Source organism: Anomaloglossus baeobatrachus, chromosome 3 (assembly GCF_048569485.1).
Source record: "Anomaloglossus baeobatrachus isolate aAnoBae1 chromosome 3, aAnoBae1.hap1, whole genome shotgun sequence".
Classification (NCBI taxonomy): domain Eukaryota; kingdom Metazoa; phylum Chordata; class Amphibia; order Anura; family Aromobatidae; genus Anomaloglossus; species Anomaloglossus baeobatrachus.
The window spans coordinates 237,219,477-237,237,488 of NC_134355.1; the positions used below are offsets into that span (position 1 = coordinate 237,219,477).

An 18,012-nucleotide genomic window follows, 5' to 3' on the forward strand; every position below is an offset into this window, starting at 1 on the left:
TGCTCCCTCCTCACAATGTCCCATGCATGCTGCTCCCTCCTCACAATGTCCCATGCATGCTGCTCCCTCCTCACAATGTCCCATGCATGCTGCTCCCTCCTCACAGTGTCCCATGCATGCTGCCACCTCCTCACAGTGTCCCATGCATGCTGCCCCCTCCTCACAGTGTCCCATGCATGCTGCCCCCTCCTCAGTATCCCATGCATGCTGTCCCTCTCCATGAGCTCCTAATGCTGCCTTCCTCTTTTCCATGAGACCTTCATGTTGCCCCACTCATGCTAAGACCACCACACTAACGCTTATGCTGAGACCCCCCCACACACACTACCCCACTCTTGATATTGACTCCCCTACATTTCTCCACTCCATACTGATCCCACACATGCTGCCCCTTCTTCATAATGAGCTCCCAATGCTGCCCCCTCTTATTCTGAGTCCTTACGCTCCCCCCACCCAATCGATTTTGTCATTGCACTATCCCTCATCCCTTGTCCTCTGTCTCTAGCATTAGCCCCTCTCTCCCACTCCCCCAGCATCAGCCTCTCTCCCCCAGCATCAGCCTCTATCTTCCCTCAGCATCAGCCTCTCTCCCCCAGTCTCAGCCTTTGCCTCCCCCCAGCCTCAGCCTGCCCCAGTCTCCACCTCAGCCTCCCTCCAGCCTCCCCCCAGTCTCCGCCTCAGCCTCCCTCCAGCCTCCCCCCAGTTCCAGCCTCTGCCTCCCTCCAGCCTCCCCCAAGTCTCAGCCTCTGCCTCCCTCCAGCCTCCCCCAGTCTCTGCCTCTGCCTCCCTCCAGCCTCCCCCCAGTCTCTGCCTCTGCCTCCCTCCAGCCTCCCCCCAGTCTCTGCCTCTGCCTCCCTCCAGCCTCCCCACAGTCTCAGCCTCTGCCTCCCTCCAGCCTCCCCCCAGTCTCTGCCTCTGCCTCCCTCCAGCCTCCCCCCAGTCTCTGCCTCCCTCCAGCCTCCCCCCAGTCTCTGCCTCTGCCTCCCTCCAGCCTCCCCCAGTCTCTGCCTCCCTCCAGCCTCCCCACAGTCTCAGCCTCTGCCTCCCTCCAGCCTCCCCACAGTCTCAGCTTCTGCCTACCTCCAGTCTCAGCCTCTGCCTCCCTCCAGCCTCCCCCCAGTCTCAGCCTCTGCCTCCTCCCAGTCTCAGCCTCTGCCTCCCGCCAGCCTCCCCCAGTCTCTGCCTCTGCCTCCCTCCAGCCTCCCTCCAGTCTCTGCCTCTGCCTCCAGCCTCCCCCCAGTCTCTGCCTCTGCCTCCTTCCAGCCTCCCCCCAGTCTTTGCCTCTGCCTCCCTCCAGCCTCCCCCAGTCTCTGCCCCCCTCCAGCCTCCCGCCAGTCTCTGCCTCCTTCCAGCCTCCCCCCAGTCCCAGCCTCTGCCTACCTCCAGCCTCCCCCAAGTCTCAGCCTCTGCCTCCCTCCAGCCTCCCCCCAGTCTTTGCCTCTGCCTCCCTCCAGCCTCCCCCCAGTCTCTGCCTCTGCCTTCCTCCAGCCTCCCCCCAGTCTCTGCCTCTGCCTCCCTCCAGCCTCCCCCCGGTCTCTGCCTCTGCCTCCCTCCAGCCTCCCCCCGGTCTCTGCCTCTGCCTCCCTCCAGCCTCCCCCCAGTCTCTGCCTCTGCCTCCCTCCAGCCTCCCCCCAGTCTCTGCCTCTGCCTCCCTCCAGCCTCCCCCCAGTCTCTGCCTCTGCCTCCCTCCAGCCTCCTCCCAGTCTCTGCCTCCCTCCAGCCTCCCCCCAGTCTCTGCCTCTGCCTCCCTCCAGCCTCCCCCCAGTCTCTGCCTCCCTCCAGCCTCCCCCCAGTCTCTGCCTCTGCCTCCCTCCAGCCTCCCCCCAGTCTCTGCCTCTGCCTCCCTCCAGCCTCCCCCCAGTCTCTGCCTCTGCCTCCCTCCAGCCTTCCCACAGTCTCTGCCTCCCTCCAGCCTGCCCCCAGTCTCTGCCTCCCCACAGTCTCAGCTTCTGCCTACCTCCAGTCTCAGCCTCTGCCTCCCTCCAGCCTCCCCCCAGTCTCAGCCTCTGCCTCCTCCCAGTCTCAGCTTCTGCCTCCTGCCAGCCTCCCCCAGTCTCTGCCTCTGCCTCCCTCCAGCCTCCCCCCAGTCTCAGCCTCCCTCCAGTCTCAGCCTCTGCCTCCCTCCAGCCTCCCCCCAGTCTCAGCCTCTGCCTCCCTCCAGCCTCCCCCCAGTCTCAGCCCCTGCCTCCCTCCAGTCTCAGCCTCTGCCTCCCTCCAGCCTCCCCCCAGTCTCAGCCTCTGCCTCCCTCCAGCCTCCCCCCAGTCTCAGCCTCTGCCTCCCTCCAGCCTCCCCCCAGTCTCAGCCTCTGCCTCCCTCCAGTATCAGCCTTTGCCGCCTCCCCCCCCCCCGCATGCGCAGATCTCCGGTCTGCATTAGAGACACTCCCACGCTCCTTATGAATCCACTTACCTGCTCCAGTGCCCGCCGCCATCTTCCTGGCTCACGTGAGTATCCTCTTCTGACACCGGCTTCCATCACGGCGTCCTCCGCGGCGTCCTGCTGTGAGCTCTGCATGTGACGTCCACACAGCAGTGGACGCAGCATAGAGGAAGGAGCTGATTGGCACGCGCCTGTGACCCCGGAAGTGCAGGCGCCGGCAGTTCCGGGGTCAATCAGCTCCCTGTGCTCGGCGGCCGCAGAAAAAAAAATTAAAAAAAAAATAATTTTTTTTTTTTTGCTGCCAGAAGTTGCCGCCCCTCACAACCTGCCGCCCTAGGCACCAGACCACGGGTATATATATACATTTTATATATATATATATATATATATATATATATATATATATATATATATATATATATGTAAAGAAAGAGGGAAGGTGGAAAGGTTGTGGGGAACCGTAACCATATAGTTAAATTTAATAAAAGTGATCCTGCAAGCGCAGTAAGCGCATGTTGCAGAAAAGACAAGACGGTGAAATGGGTTCAAGAGCGTGGGAAAAGGATGGGGGCGCATGCTTCAGTAAAGGCAGTGAGCGGGTAATGTGAAAAAGCTGAAAGGCAGGGGACGGGGTGAATTAAGTTCAGGAGCGTGGGAAACAGGCGAGAGCGCATGCGTCAGTGCTGGAAGTGAGCAAGTACTGTAAGAAAGGTGAAATGTCGGGGACGGGGTTAGATGAGTTCACCAGCGCGAGAAAAAGAGGGGGAAGCGGCATGTATATATAAAGAACAAGTGTGTGGAAATAGGAAAATGAGTGTTATCAGTGAAAATTGTTTTTTTTTTGTGAATTTTTTTTATATATATATATATATATATATATATATATATATATATATATATATATATATATATATATATATATATATATATACAGATCTCCCCACATCCACCTATGATAAACGAATTTTATTATTCATGTCTCAAACATGCTAGAAATAGGAGGAAACCCCTATGGCTAAATAGAGCTGTAAGGGAAGCAATAAAAAAAAAACAGAAAGCCTTAAAAGAATTAAAGAGGGTAGGTAGTGATGAGGCATTATATAATTATAGAAAATTAAATAAAATATGTAAAAAGCAAATTAAGTTAGCTAAGTTTGAGACAGAGAGACTCATTGCGAGAGAAAGTAAAAATAATCCTAAAATATTTTTTTTTTTTTTTTATAACTGAATGTTTTATTAAGATTTTCAAAACAGATACAAAAAAAAATACATGGATGCATGGATATGTCTCACAAACTTGTTAATGACTGTAAACCAGAAATCAGTATCCATATTATCCACTAATACACTGAAAACAGGGAATATGACAAGACGAACAATACAATACTAGACAGGGAAACATAAGGGAGGGGGGATGGATTGGGGAGGGTGAGTATATCAGGCTTCCATCAAGGCCGTACTTCACTGTTATTCTTTGTTGGCCCAATAAGTATCCCAAAGTGACCAAACACTCTCAAAAAGATCTACTGTGTTATTTGACAGGGCAGATAAATACTCCATCCTTCTCACATCTTGGATCCGAGATTGGAGATCGGTAAGTGAGGGTGGATGAGCTAACTTCCAGTTGCGGGCAATCAGATATCTAGCTGCTGTGGTCATGTGTAATAGTAACCGCTTCACTCTTTTCCCCAGCTGAGCAAGTGGTATATTTAATAAATAGAATTTAGGGTCCAGGGGAATCCGAAGATTAGTTACTTTATAAATAAGAGATTGCACCAACCTCCAGAAACACTGGATATTGGGGCATACCCAGAATATGTGCGGTATGTCTCCTCCTGTGGCTCCACACCTCCAACAGTTGTCAGGTATAGCTGGGTTTAGTTTATGTAGTAGTGATGGGGTGTGATACCAATACATGAGTAATTTATACTGATTTTCCTTATAGACATAGCATGAAGATGTCTTAGAGGCCGTATCCCAGATCCGCCTCCACATACACAAGGGAATGGACTCACCAAGGAAATCTTCCCATTTCCACATATATGTATGATTTGGCTTGTCTTCCGGGCACGGAGCCATTAAAATACGATATATATCGGAGATGAGGCCTTTAGTAGAGGCCCCAGCTCTGCACAATCTCTCAAAAAGTGTAGGGATAGAGACTTCTAATGAGGCAAAAAGGGAATGCATCAGGTGTCTAACTTGTAAATACCGATATTGGGAATTGCCTGGGAGATTAAATTTAGCAGCTATGGTGGCGTATGGGAGAAGGACTCTGGAGTGTGCGTCTACTATGTCAGCAAAGCAAAAGAGTTTCCTGTCAAACCATGTTTTTGTCGTTATACCATGCATACCGTCTGGCATTCTGGGATTAAAAAGAAAAGAAGTCAATGGAGAGTGTTCAGATTTAAGTGGAAACTTCTTGACACAACAGTCCCATATCCTCTTCGTTAAGGCTATAGGGCCCAGGGTATGTGGGTCAGGCTTATTAGATGAGGTGCCCCAAAGGTAGGAGTTAGGGTGTATTGGGGCTAGCCATAACTTCTCTATTTCCATCCATCTAGAGAAGGCACTGCGATTAGACCATGCAGGGATGTGACGTAAGTGTGCTGCCCAGTAGTACTTAGTAATATCAGGGACCCCCAGGCCTCCTCTCAGTTTACTGTCAAATAATGTTGTTTTCTTGATTCTATGTCTCTTATGGGCCCAAACAAATTGAAGTATACTAGACTGAATGTTGCGCAATTCTTTGTATGGTACACACACCGGAAGGGTCTCAAACAGGTAAAGGAGCTTTGGCAGAACAGACATTTTGACTGCAGAGATTCTTCCAAACAGAGACAATGGGAGCTTGTTCCAATTGAGCAGGAGCCTTTTTATCTCAGTAAATAAACTAGGATAGTTCTGCTGATACAAGAGCTTATACTTAGATGTTAATTGTATCCCAAGGTATGTCAAGGATATATTTCTCCATTTATAATTGTAGTTTCCCTGTAAGGAGGAGACCCGCATCTGTGGAATATTAAGAGGCAGAGCTTCTGTTTTGTTCTGATTGACCTTATACCCTGACAACCTTCCAAATTGTAGTAACAAGGAATGCAAATTCGGGAGGGTGATATGTGGTTGGGACAAGATCAATAGGACATCATCCGCATATAGAGATAGCTTAAACTCCTTATCTCGTACCATTACTCCATGTATATTAGGGTCATTGCGAATAGCAGCAGCCAATGGTTCAATACACATGACAAAGAGAAGGGGGGACAAAGGGCATCCCTGACGAGTGCCATTGTGTATTTGAAAGGGTTGGGATGTGGCATAAGGAAGCTTGACCGAAGCTGAGGGGCATGAATATAGACTTTTCAGGGCAGTAATAAATGGACCTGAAATTCCAAATTGATGCAATGTTTCGAACATGAATGGCCACCCCAGACGGTCAAACGCCTTCTCCGCATCCAAACTAAGAAGGAGTGCTTCACTCTCTGTCTTATTAACAACCTCTACTAAGTCAATGATCTTCCTAGTATTGTCCCCTCCCTGTCTACAAGGGACAAAACCCACCTGGTCTTTATGTATTAGGTGAGGAAGTAGAACTGAAAGGCGTAGAGCTAGTAGTTTAGTGAAGATTTTCAAATCAGCATTAAGGAGTGCTATGGGCCTATAGTTGGCACATTCCATAGCATCCTTCCCAGGTTTGGGTATAAGCGTAATATATGAATGTAACATACTTGTGGGTATAGGGGAGCCCGTGAGGAAGCTATTAAATAATTTAACTAAATAGGGGGTAAGTCGATCCGCAAATGCCTTGTAGTAGAAGTATGTCAGGCCGTCTGGACCCGGTGATTTTCCATTAGGAAGTAGTTTAAGCACCTCCCCTACCTCTTCACACGTCATTTCTTTATTTAGTGTGTTTACGGCAGTCTTAGTAAGGGTAGGCAGCTTACACTGCTCAAGAAAGGAGTGGATTAGCTCCCTCTGTTTTCCTGGGTCTGTAGGAAGGGTGCTGGGCAAAGAATACAATCTTGACAAATAATCCTGAAAAATCTTTGCAACTTTAGTGGGGTCATATAACGTATTCCCTCCCGAATCTCTCAAGGCATAAACGGATGAGTTCCCCCTCTCCTCCCTAAGTTGGCGGGCTAAAAGAGAGTGCGATTTATTTCCTTTGTCATAGTATTTATGCCTGCTATAGAGTAGTAATTTTTCTGTTATATTGACCTCTAGGTCCTTCAGTTGGGCACGAGTCTTTACTATACCTCTAAGGGTACGTATTGATGGGTTAAGGGTCATCCTATTTTCTAAGTCTCTGAGACTTTTAAGGAGCTGATCTCTCTGATATAGTCTATCTTTTTTGATGCGGGAGCTTAAAGCTATGCATTGCCCTCTAAAGACGGCCTTATGGGCTTCCCAGATAGTAGAAAAATTGGGCACTGACCCCTCATTGTTCTCAAAGTATTCCATCAATCCTGCTTCCAGTTTGTCTCTGTAGGAAGTTCTCTTGAGGAGGGACTCATTGAGCCTCCAGTGGCAGACTCTTGTACGTTGGGTTGTCTGATCTAGGGTGAGAGTCATTGGCGCGTGGTCTGACCACGTTATTGCACCAATATCCACTTTGCTCGTCCATCTAAGGGCCTGAATGTTGCCAAAGAAGAAATCGATCCTGGTGTGTGTACCATGAGGGGGAGAGTAGAAGGTAAAGGTTTTTTCTGAGGGATGTTTAACTCGCCACAAATCAAATAAGGCAAACCTGCGGATCAGTCTTCGAAAGGCAGCTGTCAATTTACGTTGAGACGGGCTCGACAATTGATTGTTAATGGTCAACCTGTCTAAAGAGTCAGAGAAAATAGTGTTAAAATCTCCACCTACTATCTACACTGAGGGGGGAAGGCGTGTTAATTTGAGGAATACCCGGTTCAAAAAAAGGATCTGGGAGGTGTTAGGGGCATAAATGTTACACAAAAGGATTGGAACTTCCTTATATGTCCCTTGTAGGATAAGGTATCTACCCTGTGGGTCTGCCAGGGAAGTAGTAACTTGAATGGGACAGGTCCTTGATATCAAGATCGCCACACCGGCTTTTTTCCTTTCCTGAGAGGCTAACAAAATCGTAGGGTAAAGGTGTTTGGCGAAATTGCAGTTCCCGTTGAGATTCAAGTGCGTTTCCTGCAAGAAAACCACATCAGCTCGCTGGGTCCGCATCTCACCTAGTGCCATTCGCCTCTTAATGTTTGAGTTTAAACCCTTAACATTTAGTGTTAAAATTTTAACCATATTTTAAGTTATAGTAGTATAAAGCAAAATTAGCATTACATACAAAGGCTAACCGGGTATTGCCCATCTCAAACTTGCCTGACGGCCCATGATGGATGTCTCTCAATGGGGTACTAAAGATTCCCTCACCACAATCAGGGTAAACACATAAGGAATGGTAAAAGACAATGACAAAACACATAACATATAAAGCATAACATTTACATGTCATAAATGTTACCGGTGAGGAGTGAAGCCGCAGGCAAAAGCCTTCACCTCCGCCTCCGTCCTCCCCGGTCAGGGTCAAAGAAGAAAAAATTGGCATAATTTAAAACTTTACCAATATCTAAACCCTAACCTCCTATACCCACTCTTCCGTAGGAGGAACCAGGGTAATTCTAACCCTTAAAGGGAGTTTGTGGCTATGGACACACTGCTATCACAGTCAGTGTCTAAAGCTAGATTCTAAACATCTAAGAGAGGGGAGCACTCGGATCTCACCACCCTAGTAGCAAACCAATGCAAATGATATGAGGAATTGTAACCAGATATATCAATATCAGAAAAGAAAAAAGAAAGTGAACAACTAGTTATGAAAGAAAAGACCAACCAAAGTCCTTAGAATAAATCGGGGAAGGCATGAAGCCACCCCCCAAAGGGGGGGACTACAGCCTGGAACCAGAGACTCAAACTCAGGGCTCCTGTTCCTAGAAGAAAGAAAAAATAAAATTGTCGTCTCAGGTCGGAGCCGGTCGTGCCTTAGGCCGTGATGAGGGAGAACCCCCCTTAGAGTCCACTTGTTGCCAGATCGGACGGGGTGGATTGGATGGCATCTCCAATTCCCAGTCCACCAGGGAAGGCGAAGGGATTCCCAGATCAGTGCAGAAGGCTGGGAGGTCCTGAGTAGAGCGTAGCACAGCCGTACGACCATCTTTTGAGGCTATGAGGGCAAACTGGAACCCCCAGCGGTATCGGATGCCCTTATCTTTTAGGGATGCAAGTAGTGGCTGCAGATGTCTCCTTTTCTGTAAGGTGATCCAAGATAGATCAGGGAATAATTGGATCCGAGTCCCTTTATATTCAATTCCCTCCGAAGTGCGGGCTTTGGCCATGATAGACTCTTTTAGTTGGAAGTCATGGACACAACAAATAATGTCACGAGAGTAATTTTGAGGCCCCCTGGGGCGTAATGCTCTATGTGCTCTGTCCAATTTTATCCTTTGAGTTGTAGGGCGCTCCAGTACAGTGTTGAATATGGTTTCAAGTATGGCGTGGACGTCTTCACTACCTATAGCCTCAGGGACGCCTCTCACTCGGATATTATTACGGCGCCCCCTATTGTCTAGGTCCTCCAGATGTTTGTTAGTTTCACTCAGAGCCCGAGCATAAGAGGTCACGTTCTTTTGTAATTTGATGATGTACTGTCTAGTGGTATCGTGATCCTTTTCCACTGAGTCCACTCTATCTGCTAGAAGCCCAACATCTTGGCGGATTGAGTTAATCTCTGACTTACAGGTTTCTTTTACTTCCGAGATCAGGGATCTGAAGTCTTCCTTGGTAGGAAGGAGATCCAGATACTTTTTTAATTTTCTGTGGTCAAAATGGTGTTCCATATCTCCCGGCTCAGATTCTGATGGGGAGTCGCGTGACCCTCCTCCGTCTTCCTGTTGAGACATCAAAGCAGACAGCGAAGGCGTAGAGTCTAGGTCCATATTTACAGAACCCGACTGCGTAGTTTTATTTTTCGCTTGATTGCTTTTATGGGTTGATTGTTGTCGTGACTTTGGTGGCATGGGGTCACTCACTGCACGGTCTCTTTTAGTAAGAAACTTGTCTAGAGGGGTCACAAACGACTGCCCCCCTTTCAGTCTATATGACCAGCTTGGACCTCTTCTCCTCCTCACCCCAGCCAGATCGTCACCTGGTCTGCACAATATATTATGTCACCTTTCAATATTGTTTATAGATGTAAGACCGTTAAAGTTATAGTTGTTCACTTATGTCCTCTATCTGGGCGGTAAGACAAGCCCCCCTCTACTCAGACATTATACAGGGGTGCACATCTCTTTCATGGCTCCGTTCTGTGAAAATCTCTTTTGCAGCAAGTTATTATTCCAATGTCCACAAGATGGCAGCAGAGTACAGTGCAGAAAGTGAGGGATTTTTCTATATAGAGAAAAGGCAGGCTCTGAAAAGACAGTTATACAGCACTACCCCGAATTTTCTTCCTTCTCCCTTCTTAACTTATATCATGGAAGAGGAAACCGTAGCACCCCTCTCCTTGTACTGCCACAGGATCAGACTTGAGTCAGGGGTTAACTCTTCAGATGTTATAAGGGCACCGGATGTTATCAGATCTCAGGGCTTACTTTCTTCTCTGGAGGTCTTAGCTTTCCCTCTTCTCCCCCCCTCCAGGTAAACCAGCCTCAGCCTCCTCCACACCCGTATGCAGCCCCTGTGTTTCTTATCAGAGCAATGCGACTCGTGCTGCGGGGGTGAGGGTTAATTTACAGCCCTAGTGAATAATGGTGCTCTCGTGCATGGCACTGGCTTTAGAGCCAGGGGGTGTATGTGTCCTAGGACCAGCCAGTTACCCGGCTGGTTGTCGCCCCTATGCACGGGGGATTTCCACTCACCAGCCTCCTCTCTCTTGCCGGTCGCCTGTCACTTCACTGCCTGCTTCCAGCCGGCTCTCTCTCAGGCCCGACAGTCACCAGGCGGCTCCCCCTCACTGTGTCTGGCTCGTGCTCCACTCTGCTTCAGTGTCTCTTCCTCCTCCAGGCCGGGTAAGTGTCTGCTTCTCCTCTGCTTTGGGACTTCTGGGTATCCCTTCCTCCCTTGTGTTCTTCCCGGATTTTCAAGCCTCTGCTCCTTCTTCACCCGTCGGCTCTCCTTCCTCTGGGCGGTTTTCACCGCACTCCTGGTCTCAGCGTCTGCAGCGTGGTCCCAGGCCTCCCTGGAGAATGATGTCTGCTGGGATTCAGGTAGGGTCCTGTCCCACAATACTCGTCTCCTGGGGTCCGCTGGCTCTCAGGGACGGTATATGGAGGCTTCAGATGGATCTAAGTCGGGCAGGGGCTCAGATGTCTCTGGATGTCTCAGAGCTCTGTCAGATACATCCTCCTGCATCGGCGGCCATTTTGGACTCCCTCCTAAAATATTTTTTAACTACATAAACAGTAAAAAACTGAAAAGCGATAGTGTTGGCCCCCTTAAAAATAGTCTTGGTGAAATGGTGGAAGGGGATGAGGGTAAAGCCAACCTGCTGAATGACTTTTTTTCTACGGTTTTTATACAAGAAAATGCCATGGCAGATGACATGACCAGTGATACCATAAATTCACCCTTGAATATTACCTGCTTAACCCAGCAGGAAGTACGCCGCCGCCTCGAAATCACTAAGGTTGACAAATCTCCGGGCCCGGATGGCATACACCCCAGAGTACTACAGGAATTGAGTTCTGTGATAGATAGACCATTATTTTTAATCTTCTCAGATTCCTTAATAACAGGGTCGGTACCGCAGGACTGGCGCATAGCAAATGTGGTGCCAATATTCAAAAAGGGGACAAAAACTGAGCCGGGAAATTATAGGCCGGTAAGTTTAACCTCTACGGTTGGTAAAATCCTTGAGGGTTTCTTGAGAGATGCTATACTGGAGTATCTCAAGAAAAATAACCTTATGACAGAGTATCAACATGGGTTTATGAGGGATCGATCCTGTCAAACTAATTTGATCAGCTTCTATGAAGAGGTAAGTTCAAGTCTGGACCAGGGAAATGCAGTGGATGTTGTGTATATGGACTTTTCAAAAGCTTTTGATACGGTGCCACACAAAAGGTTGGTACATAAAATGAGAAAAATGGGGATAGGGGAAAATATGTGTAACTGGGTTAAAAACTGGCTCAGTGATAGGAAACAAAGGGTGGTTATTAATGGTACGTACTCGGACTGGGTCTCAGTTCATAGTGGGGTACCACAGGGGTCAGTATTGGGCCCGCTTCTTTTCAACATATTTATAAATTACCTTGTTGGGGGCATGCGGAGTAGAATTTCAATATTTGCAGATGATACTAAACTCTGCAGGGTAATCAATACAGAGGCGGATAATTTTATATTACAGGGAGATTTATGTAAATTGGAGGATTGGGCTGAGAAGTGGCAATTGAAGTTTAATGTAGATAAATGTAAGGTCATGCACTTGGGTAGAGGAAATAACATTTATGATTATGTACTTAATTGTAGAACACTGGGTAAAACAGACACAGAAAAAGACTTGGGTGTATGGGTGGATGGTAAACTTCACTTTAGTAGACAGTGTCAGGCAGCTGCTGCCAGGGCTAATAAAATAATGGGATGTATTAAAAGAGGTATAAGTGTTCATGAAAAAAATATAGTTCTACCTCTGTACAAGTCACTAGTGCGACCGCACTTAGAATACTGTGTACAATTCTGGTCACCGATATATAAGAAGGACATAGCTGAACTGGAGAGGGTGCAGAGAAGAGCGACCAAGATTATTAGAGGAATGGGTGGGCTGCAATACCAAGACAGGTTATTAAACTTGGGGTTATTTAGTTTGGAAAAACGAAGGCTTAGGGGGGATCTAATCACAATGTATAAATATATGAGGGGACAGTACAGAGACCTTTCCAAAGATCTTTTTACACCTAGGCCTGCGACTGGAACACGGGGGCATCTGCTGCGTCTTGAGGAAAGAAGGTTTAATCATAATCACAGACGAGCATTCTTTACTGTACGAACAGTGAGACTATGGAACTCTCTGCCGCATGATGTTGTAATGAGTGATTCACTACTAACATTTAAGCAGAGCCTGGATGCCTTTCTTGAAAAATTTAATATTACCAGTTATGTATATTAGATTTTATGACAGGGTATTGATCCAGGGAACTAGTCTGATTGCCGGATGTGGAGTCAGGAAGGAAATTTTTCCCCATTGGAACTTGTTTGCCACATTGGGGTTTTTTTTGCCTTCCTCTGGATCAACATGTTAGGCTACGGGTTGAACTAGATGGACTTAGAGTCTCCCTTCAACCTTAAAAACTATGATACTATGATACTATGTATATGCATACTTATAAAAATTTTCACTGATAACACTCATTTTCCTATTTCCACACACTTGTTCTTTATATATACATGCCGCTTCCCCCTCTTTTTTTTTCTCGCGCTGGTGAACTCATCAAACCCCGTCCCCAACATTTCACCTTTCTTACAGTACTTGCTCACTTCCAGCACTGACGCATGCGCTCTCGCCTGTTTCCCACGCTCCTGAACTTAATTCACCCCGTCCCCTGCCTTTCAGCTTTTTCACATCACCCTGCCTTTACTGACGCATGCGCCCCCATCCTTTTCCCATGCTCTTGAACCCATTTCACCCTGTCTTGTCTTTTCTGCAACATGGGCTTACTGCGCTTGCAGGATCACTTTTATTAAATTTAACTATAAGGTTACGGTTCCCCACAACCCTTCCACCTTCCCTCTTTCATATATATATATATATATATATATATATATATATATATATATACATACAGATTTGTTTTGCGATCATACACGTTGTCACTAAGGGGCACGACCACTTAAAGTGCCTAGGGCAGCATGAAGGCAAAATACAGCCCTATATATATATAACCACACTTGTCCTCCAGTCATCTATAGAATCTAGAGTTTGTGAGTTCTATACCTTCTCACCTCAGTCTTACTGTCCTAAACATACACCTTTTTTAAGTATATATACATATTATTTTTGACCCAATAATGACACATTTTTTATTTTAAGATTTTTATTATTTTTATTGCTATTTCCACATGATCGCATCACTGGTTTCATGAACACTTTTTGTTCTTCCTTCCCTTTTTTTTCACTATACCACTTTTTTTTTTTTTTGTCTCTTTCAGACTTTTTCCCGCCGATTTTTTTTCTTTTTGTGGGAGGTTCTTTGTCATTTCATTGTGTATATATGTCTGGCAGACATACACTTCTACAGATCTGATGTAACTTATGCCTGTTTGGTCCTGAGGAAGGGAGCAGAGTCTCCTGAAACGCATAGACCTGTGCAAGAATAAAAAGTTTACATTAATCAAAGATTAATCAGTGATCTTTTGGCGCTTTACAAAGCCCCATTCTACATTTTCTCTCTTATCAAAACACCAACCCTATGAGGATGTAAATATGACAGTCAAAAGATTGTAAAATACTTATCACGTAAAGGGCAAGAGGTGAAGGTGGACATAAGGCATCATATATCAAGTAAACAGGCACAGATGCCTATGTGAAAGGTACCAGCACAATTGATTGTTCATAAACAATAAGTAGTAGAAAAAGAAGGGCCGTATATATATTAGGCAAAGAGGAGTGTCGCAGGATCAGAGCACAGATATACCCTAGTGGAGAGGGGTGTAAAACACCCGTGGGTCAGGTGAACCCAAATGTTGACCTGCCTGAATAATAAATGTGCACAGACCCTGCAAAACAGCTCAAGTAGCTAGAAACCTGAGTGAAAGTATAACCCAAATAGCACAGAGGCACTAATTTGCTTTAAATATGTAACAGCAGTCTCTTCAAATAACGAAGGATACAGTGCACTCAGATATAGAGTAATGATACAGCCTTTTCTTTTCCTTTGACCTATATGCCGCTGCAAGATGCTGTGGTAGCCATGCTAGTTCAGTATGCCTTCAATTTTTAATAAATCCCCAACAGTGTCACCAGCAAAGCACCCCCACACCATCACACATCCTCCTCCATGCTTCACGGTGAGAACCAGGCATGTAGAGTCCATCCATTCACCTTTTCTGCGTCGCACAAAGACATGGTGGTTGGATCCAATGATCTCAAATTTGGACTCATCAGACCAAAGCACAGATTTCCACTTGTCTAATGTCCATTCCTTGTGTTCTTTAGCCCAAACAAGTCTCTTCTGCTTGTTGACTGTCCTTAGCAGTGGTTTCCTAGCAAATATTTTACCATGAAGGCCTGCTGCACAAAGTCTCCTCTTAACAGTTGTTCTAGAGATGTGTCTGCTGCTAGAATTCTGTGTGGCATTGACCTGGTCTCTAATCTGAGCTGCTGTTAACCTGCGACTTCTGAGGCTGGTGACTCGGATAATCTTATCTGCAGCAGAGGTGACTCTTGGTGTTCCTTTCCTGGGGCGGTCCTCGTGAGCCAGTTTCTTTGTAGCATTTGATGGTTTTTGCCACTGCACTTGGGAACACTTTCAAGGTTTTCCCAATTTTTCGGACTGACTGACCTTCAATTCTTAAAGTAATGATGGCCACTCCTTTTTCTTTACTTTAGCTGCTTTTTTCTTGCCATAATACACATTCAAACAGTCTATTAAGTAGGACTATCAGGTGTGTATCCACCAGACTTCTGCACAACACAACTGATGGTCCCAACCCCTTTTATAAGGCAAGAAATCCCACTTATTAAACCTGACAGGGTTTGCAGTGAAAACCATTTCCGATTTGAAGCTCATCAAGAGAATGCCAAGAGTTTGCAAAGCAGTAATCAAAGCAAAAGGTTGCTACTTTGAAGAACCTAGAATATAAGACATATTTTTAATTGTTTCACACTTTTTTGTTAAGTATTTCATTTCACATGTGTTAATTCATAGTTTTGATGCCTTCAATGTGACCAGTCCAGTCAGCCCAGGCCAACATCTCAACATTATGGACCCTTCACAGGTGCAAGGTAAATTGCACACTAGTGGCGTGCATAGGGCGCTGTTCACACTTGTATGCGCATGGTGTCCAGCCAGCAACCTATTACCACGCCCTTACTATTAGATTAGGCGGGTTACTCAGACACTACTCACTGCAGCACACAAGGGACAGAGATTCCACTATGCACGGCCATATTAAGAGGCCCGGCTGCACCCCATATAAAAAAAGTGCAAAAAATACATATATATGAGGTATTAGTTAGTAAATTGGCCAATGTACGTAAGCCCGCAATCCTCATCACGGATCCTCACGCTTGCGGGTCCCTACACTGATAAATTTCAAAAATAGCAACAAAAAGAGGAGATCTTATATATATATATATATATATATATATATATATATACATATATATATATACATATATATATATATATATATATATACATATATATATATATAGATATATATATATACATATATATATATATAAAACTCTTTTACTTACTTGTTGGGGGCATGCGGAGTAGAATTTCAATATTTGCAGATGATACTAAACTCTGCAGGGTAATCAATACAGAGGAGGATAATTTTATATTACAGGGAGATTTATGTAAATTGGAGGATTGGGCTGAGAAGTGGCAATTGAAGTTTAATGTAGATAAATGTAAGGTCATGCACTTGGGTAGAGGAAATAACATTTATGATTATGTACTTAATTGTAGAACACTGGGTAAAACAGACACAGAAAAAGACTTGGGTGTATGGGTGGATGGTAAACTTCACTTTAGTGGACAGTGTCAGGCAGCTGCTGCCAGGGCTAATAAAATAATGGGATGTATTAAAAGAGGTATAAGTGTTCATGAAAAAAATATAGTTCTACCTCTGTACAAGTCACTAGTGCGACTGCACTTAGAATACTGTGTACAATTCTGGTCACCGATATATAAGAAGGACATAGCTGAACTGGAGAGGGTGCAGAGAAGAGCGACCAAGATTATTAGAGGAATGGGTGGGCTGCAATACCATGACAGGTTATTAAACTTGGGGTTATTTAGTTTGGAAAAACGAAGGCTTAGGGGGGATCTAATCACAATGTATAAATATATGAGGGGACAGTACAGAGACCTTTCCAGAGATCTTTTTACACCTAGGCCTGCGACTGGAACACGAGGGCATCCGCTACGTCTTGAGGAAAGAAGGTTTAATCATAATCACAGACGAGGATTCTTTACTGTACGAGCAGTGAGACTATGGAACTCTCTGCCGCATGATGTTGTAATGAGTGATTCACTACTAATATTTAAGCAGAGCCTGGATGCCTTTCTTGAAAAATTTAATATTACCAGTTATGTATATTAGATTTTTATGACAGGGTATTGATCCAGGGAACTAGTCTGATTGCCGGATGTGGAGTCAGGAAGGAAATTTTTTCCCCATCGGAACTTGTTTGCCACATTGGGGTTTTTTTTGCCTTCCTCTGGATCAACATGTTAGGCTACGGGTTGAACTAGATGGACTTAAGGCCCTGTCACACACAGAGATAAATCTTTGGCAGATCTGTGGTTGCAGTGAAATCATGGACATATTGTTCCATTTGTACACAGCCACAAACCTGTCACTGATTGTCCACAATTTCACTGCAACCACAGATCTGCCGCAGATTTATCTCTGTGTGTGACAGGGCCTTTAGAGTCTCCCTTCAACCTTAAAAACTATGATACTATGATACTATGATACTTCTTCTATGGGATTTTCACTTTTATTATCTTGATCAATGGTCTCATGCATTGCAATAGTCATGTATTGCAATACATGAGAGCTGTCAAATTACACTGACCGCCTGATAGACCCTGTCTATTGCTGAGTCTAACAGGCCACCATAGCTGGCACATAATGAGGTCATTGCTTGACCTTCGTGTGCCATGACTCTCCGTGATTTCAACACCCTTCCTCTAAATGCCACAATCGCTATCAATCGCGGCATCTAGAATGTTATGTAGGCATCACACGATACGATCTATCGTGCGATCGCACGAGCGATCGTACCCGCCCCCGTCGTTTGTGCATCACGGGCAATTAGTTGCCCGTGGCGCACAAAGTCGTTAAACCCCCGTCACACGTACTTACCTGCTGAGCGATGTCGCTGTGGGCGGCGAACATCCTCTTCCTGAAGGGGGTGGGACGTCACACAGCAGCCGGCCAATAGAATCGGAGGGGCGGAGATTAGCGGGATGTAAACATCCCGCCCACCTCCTTCCTTCCGCATTGCCGGTGGGACGCAGGTAAGCTGTGCTCATCGTTCCCGGGGTGTCACACGGAGCGATGTGTGCTACCCCGAGTACGATGAACAACCGGCGCAGAGAAGAAGAAGCAACTTTTTGAAAATGAGCGACGTGTCAACGAGCAACGATAAGGTGAGTATTTTTGCTTGTTTACCGTCGCTCATAGCTGTCACACGCCACAATATATCAAACAATGCCGGATGTGCGTCACTTACGACGTGACCCCACTGACATATCGCACGATATATCGTCTCGTGTGACGCCCGCATTAGTCAACCAGTAGTGGCATGTGCATCAGCCCTGGCTGTTACTGCAGGAGCTCGGCTGTCAGCTAAGCCTATCTCCTCCGGTGATCATGCAGGGAAGTGCTGATATTTTAGCACCTGCCACCAATCACATGTTGTGATTGGT

General features: G+C 46.1%; 1 protein-coding gene across 10 annotated transcripts in view; it reads left to right on the forward strand.

The window, feature by feature from the left end:
- Window positions 1-18,012, forward strand: part of PDE10A (phosphodiesterase 10A) — a 699,109-nt gene that overhangs the window by 354,056 nt on the left and 327,041 nt on the right. The window lies entirely within an intron of this gene.